Here is a 9,462-nt window from a genome sequence, read left to right as displayed (position 1 = left end):
GATTCATATTGGATCTTACCATGGTTTTCAAATTATTATCGACCCATACAGTCAACTGGTCGATCAAATTGTTGACCTAAAAACTAATAGCCAAAGCAGTTCTACTTTTAAATCGGTCTTTAAAACATTGATATAAATAGGGATGGCAATTTCTATCCTACTGGGTGGGTACCGGACTATCTGCCCTGATGGGGCGGCTTTTTTTGTTTGAAGGGGGTTTTGGGGCTGGGGCAGGTTGCGATTCTACAACCCATACGAATACGGGTAAGTGTTAAATTTAAAAATATTTTGTGTTTTACGTAAATGATAATTGATAGTTTATGTGTTTTTTACATGTCTTAATCAAATAATTAAAATTTTTATTATTTATTTATATTATTTTATTTATTACTAAAATTAGATACGACTTCTAAACCAATCCATCTCTACACTTACATGCAGGAAAAATAGGGTCAGGAAGAATTTTACATTTTCATATAAAAAAATTGAATTCTCAGAATCTAGAACAAATAGGATTAAAAGAAAGGTATGATCTAAAATTTACAAAAGTCTTCCCAAATCGCCCCGTTGCCGTATCTATTTAATATAAAGAACGGAACGAAGTTGGATAAGCAATTAACCCGTTCGAATTCAGACAAAAGAGGTAGCATTTACGGCCGGGATAGGTTTTAACAGCAGTGGGCCTGGAGCCTGGAGGCTCCAGCATACAAACCCCTGACCCTGATGTTGTTAGCTTGAACCGAAGCCATTAAGCCAATCAGCCATGAAGCAACCTTCGATTATTTCTGTTTACAAATTAAATGATAATTTATGAATAAATTTTTACTAATAAAATATTAAAATAATGCCTAATATAGTCAAAAGTCAGAAATACCCATGGCTGACTAAGATAAGCAATCATTTAAGATTTAACATAACGTTTTCAGTCAACAGCAGCTGGTCTTTTCTCCCCGCGACACTCCCAACTGCTGTTAACAGCCTGTCTCCAACCTCCCCGGTTAATAACCGGCGATCGTCGGTAATCTCTCCATCAGCTGGGCAGCAGGCAGGAGGAGCAGGAGGTTCACAGCTTGAGTACATGTCGGTGGAGTCGAATTTGGAATTTCTTCACGCAGTCACGTTTCCCTTCGTCCGATTTGAAATAATATCCATTTTGAAATGACGTAAATGCCCCTTACTGTTTTCCTTTATACACCATCTAACACCTATCGTGCACCAGACCAGTGGCAGTAGGCCAGTAACATTTCAGAAGAAGAAAAGAAGAATCAATCAGAGTCCCTTGGCCTCACACAGTCACACTAGGGCAACTTTATACGACGTCTGATTGGAATCTTTATAATACCCATATCGTACTCATACCTTTATTATCATATATCGCATGCCAGCAAACCTGACAAAAAGTTTGATCCAATCCGTGAAACGACCCGATCCGACCTGAAAAGCAGATTAGGGTCCCTGACCAAGTTACCCGAACTAGAAGGAGGGTCCGGCCACAAGCTGCCCCCGGCCCCGGGCCACCTACTTTTAAACCGTCGTTAACCCAAATGGCTAAAACCATTCAAACCACGCTGGACAGGAAAATCCTTATCTTTTGATAAAAAAACATTAAAGACCAATTGACCGTGTGGCTGAACCATTGATCCGTCTGACCTGTGCATCAATCCTAACCTAAATATTTAGGGTTAGGTATAACCTTTGCCAACCCAACCTGGAAATTGACCCGACTTGAAAATGCCTTGACCCAACTCAAACCCGACCCGATTACCCCTGTTGAACAAGGAAGAAATTGAGAGGTGAGTGAGGGCAGTTCTGTGGAGTTGTAAGTAGAAATGTAGAGGGGCAGGGCCATTTTTATATTTCTTCTGCCTGTGTCTTGTTAGTTTCCTGGAGATTTTCCTTTGATGAGGCAAAGTTGTTAGTGTTTATTATATAATATAGAGTGTGGTTTGAGTACAAAACATCAGTGTTAGGTTGATTGTCAAATTGTCAATTTTTGTTAGTTTTCGTACTGATTCTTTGCTCTGTTTTGTTTTGTCGGTGAGAGAGAGAAGGAAGAAATCCCAGACCAACCCTTTGATTTTGATAAAGGTTGATCACTTCTAGCTTTCAGTTTTTCATTTTTCAGTAAAAACTAAAAAGACGAATGGTGATTTGTGAACCTTTTCCTCTTGATCTCTATAGTGATTCATGTAAAGATTGTGACAAATCTATTAATCTGCGACTTAACCTATGGATGCTGAGACATTTGTTACTTCTTATCCTCTCTCTTTCCAACTCTCAGCATGAACTTTTGAGGCAGCGCAACAAGTCATTATCTCATAAGGCATATACTATGTGTTTCAGACATTCAGTTCAGTTGTAGATATAGGCTTCAATTCATATGACTCCAAACTCAAGATTTAATGAACCCCACTGAGGCACTGAGCAAATCTCAATTTCTACAAGGGGCTCCATGGAACCTTAGTAAACCTTGGAAACAAGTTTACTGGGGCTGATCTAAACTGGATTTCCTGTATCAACCTAGTTATATAATAATCTGTTACCCAGTCTCACTTAATATGGTTTTATCAGGCAAAGTAGCCTTTAAAGTATATGTTTCACAACTTTTCTAGCCTTAGAGGAGATAGAATTGATTTCTACCTCTTTTTAATCCATCGTTGATCCAAGTCGGTTGAATCATTCAAACCGTTATTCAGTCAAGATTTTGGATTTGGTTTGAGAAAACTTAGAGAAGGCCAAAAAATCGTTTGACCCGGATGGTTGGACCGTTTGAACAATTCAACTTGGTGATTGGGTCGCGGGTTTTATACGAACTATGTATGCAAACTTCAGGGGGGTCATTACTTTGCACTCCAATGCCCGATTGAAGTGATTTTTTTTTTATTTTGGGTAACTTTTCAACATCTATGCACCAAGGCGTCATAAGTGCCTTGCCCCATTATTTAAAAAAACCTTTTTGGCCTCAAATTATAATTTTTTATTTTTTTTATATATACAAAATTTAAAACTAAATTAACATAAATTAAATATAAAATATTTCATATATTACATGTAAAACATAATTATACATTATTTATTGATAAAATATATGTTTATACATACTTATACACATACATGTGTGTGTGTATGCCTATATATATGTGGCATGGTCTGATCTGTTCAACTCAACTGGTCGAATCTGTAACCCACAACCCAAAAACAAAAATGGTTCAACCTCCATATCAGTTTTTAAAACACTGATTTCTACCCCACCCAACAAGAAACAAATAAAATAAAAAGATAAGGGTTGCTAGGAGGAAAGGAAAGGGATGCCCATTCATCAAAGACGTTGTTCACATTTCGTCTCATCATCTTTTATTTTATCTCTTTTAAACCTGTAATCAATCAATCGGTATCATAGAAGCTCTAACCAATGAGGTGGTATCAAAATTCACAATGGATCCTTTTGATTGGTTAAAACTCTTTCAGTATCATGTGTTTCCAGCAGCATATATAGATTTTTCCTTTAGGCTGTGTTTAGTTGCAATGCAAATAAATTTATATTGATGCAAAACTATGGCAGTGCAAATGATTTGAGTGTAAATTCTGACTAGGGGTGCAAGTCGGGCAAGGTGGTTCAAGTTTATGATCAACCTAGGCCCAGCTCTAAAATTTGGGCTAAAGGCCTGAGCCCGAGGTTAAGCCCAATTTTTCCATCCCAAGCCTAGCCCGCCTTGTAACTTGATGCACTTGGGTTGGGCTTGAGCCCGGGCCAGGCTCGAGTTGGTCAATGAACCCACTCTAAAATTATACATATATAAATGTATTTATACAAATATATATACATATATTTATGTATGTATGTAAATATGTATGCAAAATAATTGGTATTTTTTTAATAAACGGTTTACACAATTTTTGAGAGAGCTATGTATCAGATAAACGGCTCAACCAAATAACTTTTAAGCTTTTTTTGTTAAACGCATCTTCAATGCTGAGTTGGCACCGTTTCTTCTAAAAGCTACGTTGATACCAAACACAATCTAAGTAAACAACCCCCCGCCAAAAAAAAGTGGACCAGAATTTGCACTTTCATGAATTTATACTAATGCGAACAAAATTGCATTGCAAACAAGCAGAGTTAACGGAGCCTAAGGCTGAGTTTGGTTGTAGTGCAAATTTATTTGCACTAGTACAAATGCATGGGGGTGCAAATGTAAAAGATAGGGTTGTTCATAAGAAGACCCAAACCGACCAAACCAACAAACCCGGTCCGACCCAGCCCGAGTCAGCCGGGTTTTCTTTAGTGTTGGTCGGTTTTGGGTTACTAAAAAGCATAAACCAATGGGGTGGTTCGGTTTTGGTTTCCACACATGAAAATCGAAACCGAACCAGCCCGAATTGACTTAGTTCCTAGTTAGTACCTAACTTAATTTCTACTTTATAGTCTTCTCTTTAGGAATGCCATTAATGGCAAGCATTGCAAGACAAGGAATGCCATTAATGCCATTCGGTACCACGCAGAAAATGACTTGCCTTTGCCAAGACGATAGAGTTCACCTCAAATGCACCTTGGGTATAGCTCGTGCACCTTGAGAGTGTTTCGGCACCACCTTAGCAGGGCCGACCTGTAAGCACCTCGACAGGATTAGGTCGGCGATTGAACTAGAGACCTCAACAAATGGGGCAACCTCCCACCAACTTGATTGAGGCCCTGTTGGTGACCTGCATGATGTGGCGACTAGCCTCTCTTATGTGCGACTTATCATCGTTGAATCCTCCGGGGTCATGTCACCTCACCAATGGAGCTAGCTCTCGCGCCGCCTGCTTCAGAGGTAACCAGATAAGCTCTATAAGTTTACTTAAAAACTGTCTCCGAGCATGAAACCACCTCTGAACGTGGTGGGCCGATAAGCCACGTCCTCCTAGATATCTCGGACGTGCTACATGAAGCTCATGACTACTTGCACCTATATAAAGGCGCCCCTTCAAGTAGAGAAGATGCGCGATGCAACTTAGCTCTTAGAACTCTCTTGCTCCCTCACTTTCTAGCATCCTCAATTACTCTTCACTAATTTAAGCATCAAAGTGCCCACCCCGGGTACTCTAACTCAAGGTTTTTAAAACCAACCCAGAGAATGAACCAGTCAAGGGTCCAATTCCTAGGTCAAATGATTCGATCGTTTGAACCGAACGGTTGGCCCATTTTAACAAAAAAATAAATAAATAATGGTCAAAATCGTTGAATGGTTCAACTGCCTAGGTCAGCGGTTTGTTGACCAAATCAATGTTTTTTTGCAAATTTCCAATTTTGGGAAAAAAAGGACCTAACCGGTTATCGGTTTTTCTGGTATGACCGTCTGATCTGGCCCAGTTTTGAAAACCATGCTCTAATTGTCTTCTTGTGGCCAACCAATCTCGTCAGACAAGTGTCTGAGCTGTCCTCCAGCGGGGAGAACCATATTGTGCACCATCACTTCACAATACATTTTTCGCACCATAAATTTTTCCTTACAATTTTCATTAGAAAACTTCATTCCACTTGGGACATCACAACTTGACAACTAGAAAAAGAAAAAAAAAGGCTGGTTTTGTTTTTGAAAAGCAAAATTTTTTTTGCTTTTTTTTTTGCAAATGTGACAATTATTTTTTGTTTTCAAAACCAAAACCAACCATATTGTTGAACATCCCTAAGGGTTTAATCACCAACGAAAAGATGAAGTGCTTTTTTATCAAAATATGTTTATGTGGCATTTGTTTTTGTTTTCAAAAGCAAAAAATTGGATTAACTAGAAATGATTTTTTTATAAGTGATTAGGGATCATTGGTTCCACATCCAACTTCATTCAGCTAATGTGAATTATCAAAATCATTGGTTCCATGTTACGGCACGGGTCACCTGCCGTTTTACACCTCTAATCATATCATAATCTAAAAAGATTGGATAAAACTGAAACCTCCCTTAAAATTTGGCGCAACTGCATGTGGGTCCCCTCTGCTTCTAACAAGAGATACAAAAATGTCCAAAATACCAATGCAGTTACAATTGAGGCTGGTTTCTATAGAAAAATAAAATACAAATTTTAGGCTTAAGCTTGGAAGGAGTACAAATGCAAATATGTGCAATACAAATACATACAAGGTTTTTGAACTCTACATATTTGTATTTTGTATTTATAGATATTTATATTTGTACTCTTCCAAAATAAGCCCTTATGAACTACAAAAAAAAAAGAAAATTTAAAATTGCAACTTTACCTTTGATAGATTGATATGAAGGACAAATTTAAAAACAAATCAATTTTAAAAAAGAGATTGAAAGGGTTTAGAATAAGAATTGATATAAAAAAAAAACTTTGGAAAATAAACATTTTGGTCAAAAGCAATTGCATAGTATTTTAGATATTTTCTGTTTTTTATTTTAGGATTGTGATCCATTAATGAGCACTTGAACAGGGATTTTCTACTCAATTTTCCTATCCACTTTCTACCCGCTGTAAATTAAAGCCACACATTTCTTAATTCATAATAAAAATGTGTGAGTATGAAAAGTGAATACCCCGTAAATTTAAGGGAGATGATTACAATTATTAAACGTCAGCGAAATTTCAGAAACGGTGAAATTTTAGATTTCAGCAATTTACCCAAAAAGATTTGATAAGATTTGGCCCAAATCATAAAATCCATAAGAAAAAAGATTAACATCGCAACTGAGCATTGATTTCTAATTTTAAGCCCAGTTCACGACAAAAGGCCCATTGCTCGACACGTTTGGACTTAAACTATTATAATGTCCAGAAATATTTATTGGCCCATATGCCACAGTCTGCCGTTTCATCTTTGCATTTGTAGATTGTAGAAAACTAGAGCTTCTGTGTAGGAACCCTCAGCCCTCCCTTGTCTCAAATTACATTTCATTTTCCATCACAACACAATATGAATTCACAAAATTTCAAAGAAAGGAGCCTTTACCATACGTCATACGATATCTGTTGGCGAACCGTATTTGCACACGGTTGTCTTAAACACCGTGTATGTAGAACAAGTATCCTATCCAGCTGGGTCGGGTTCTTTCTCTTTATCAAGGCTGCATTTGTTTGACGTGTAAAATTAAATCAGGGTAAATTTTATACCCCGGTTTGATTTTGTAGGCGTTTGAATTGAGTGTATATTATACCTTAAATCGGTGTAAAACTCCTTTTACATCGATAATGAATGTAAAGAATACATCGAAATTATTGCTGTAAAGCTTACCTGTTTCTACCATCGAAGTAAAACTCTTCTCACTCTAACATCTCCTTTCTCTATTTTTCCATTTGCTCTATCTCTCCGTGGTGCCACTGCTTCTCTATGGAATAACCGGTACGAGATTCTACTCTCTCTCCCAACGAACCAATGAACAGAAAATGGTCAGAGAAGCAGTACCAAAGACAGATTGGAGAAATCTGAACCAAGTGAATCCCTCAGATTGTTGCGCTTTTGTCTCCTTCTCAACAATCCATTTATCACCGGATTCAGTGGAAGAAAATTCCAGATTCGTGCCCTCTTTGGACCAAAAAAACGATTGTAGTGTCAAACTATTTCGAACCAGTTTACAAAAAAAAGGTTGGAGAAAAAAAATCAGATTTTACTTATTCTCTCCTACCTTCTCCTCGCCTCCTATTGTTGTCGCCTTCTCTCCCATTCTGCTTTTATTCTCTTTCTTTTCTGCTAATCTCATCCTTTTTTGGTTCTTCACTCCTCGTGAAATCCACTCTGAAGCCGCATTTACAGCTAGGATCACTTGCCTACCACTGGCTTTATGTGCAACGTTCGATTTTCAATCAATCACATGGTTGTTGTGGGCTAGTACCAACATTGCAGAAGAATCCGCTGTTGGATGTATTGGACAATAAAGAGCTTAGCCCTTCTGGACATAACCGCCACATGCCAAATTCCATCTCACTTTTCTTCCACCCCACACTTGTTCATTTTACTCTCTCGCCCCTCCTCAATATATTGATATTCAGTAGCTTTCTTGATGATGCCAACAACAACCGGTCATATGCAGATATCTCTCCTCTTCCGTATGATTTCTCACCGGCTACTCCCGGTTACTTGGTTAATTGTAAAAGCTACAAAAGGACTCATATGGGCGAGAATAGTCAAATCCATTATTTCACCTCTAGCTCCAAACATCGACGTGTATTTTAAATGCCAACAAAAATTTTCATCAAAATTTACACCTTGACAATTAAACATGATGGGTGTAAATATTGAAAAACAATCTGTTCTAATTTTTATCGATCATTGAACCGGTTCATATTTTCCATTAGCGTAAAATTGAATTTACACTTAAAACAAACGCAGCTTAATAGAATACGTTTAGATTCGAATATGGCCCTCGTATAAAGCCTAAATCCCGATTTGAAAATTGGGCAAGTTAACAATTAAACTGATTTATTTATATTAAATGATTTTAAAACCTAAAAATATTGAAAAATCTCATTGACTTAAAAAAGAGAAGAATAAAGAAATAAATTCAGACCAGATTTACACTCGATTTAGGTTTTTCTGTTTTTTCTAGAAAGCCTGAACCTGGAAAAAAAAAATCAAACCTTGCTTTGGACCCATGCCCTAACCCAACGGGCCTAAAAGTCATGTCCAAATCCGATAAAGAACAGACCACTGGGCTGGTCCATGAACAAGTCTTCCCATACATGGATATTAGATCATATTTACACAGAATTGGGATCTTCTTTCAGTCTGTTCCAATACATTTCTAACATAATTTGTATTATGGTGCAAAGTTCAAACTATTGATACATCTGATACGTCGGTATAGGCATATTGGGTAAATCGATACAATTTTTTAATTTTTTTGCAACTGATTTAGAGGAACCGGTTTAGACCTCTTCCACACCCTGAACCTGTCAGAACCCCGATACACTCACTGTAGGGGCATATCGGAAGGATCCCAAAACGATATTTATCGACCGTATCAATACTTTGAACCTTGTTATGGTGGGCCACAATCTGGTGAGAGGCGTTAGCATATATCACGTAAGCGTTTTGGGAGCAGATCCAAATTCATTCGCGCTGTCGCGCATGGATACCTTTGAAGTTTGAAGTATATTGCGATTGGGCTTCGAGCCCAATCTAAATTTGACAAAAAGCTTACCCAACCCAACCCGACCCAAATGACGAAAGCGCCCTCTCATTCGTGTTTATCACCGAATGGAAGAAAAACCGATAAATTAAAAAAAAGAGTTATATTTTTAATGCTTGAAATTTCACGACAAATTCAACGAGAGCGATCTGATGAATCACGAGACAAATAGCACCCCACTGGCTTTCTCTTGTTTGACGCAAAATTCCAGGTGTACATGATGTTAACATGACGTGGAGAGGATGGCCAGCTGGCCACCGTGATCATGACCGTGGATTGCTTAAACCACGCGCACTGACTACCTTTTCCGTGAACGGATCGACATCAGCATCAAA

The sequence above is a fragment of the Nelumbo nucifera genome, chromosome 2 (genome assembly GCF_055504915.1).
Source record: "Nelumbo nucifera cultivar China Antique chromosome 2, China Antique-T2T, whole genome shotgun sequence".
Taxonomy (NCBI): domain Eukaryota; kingdom Viridiplantae; phylum Streptophyta; class Magnoliopsida; order Proteales; family Nelumbonaceae; genus Nelumbo; species Nelumbo nucifera.
This window is presented reverse-complemented; position numbering follows the sequence as displayed.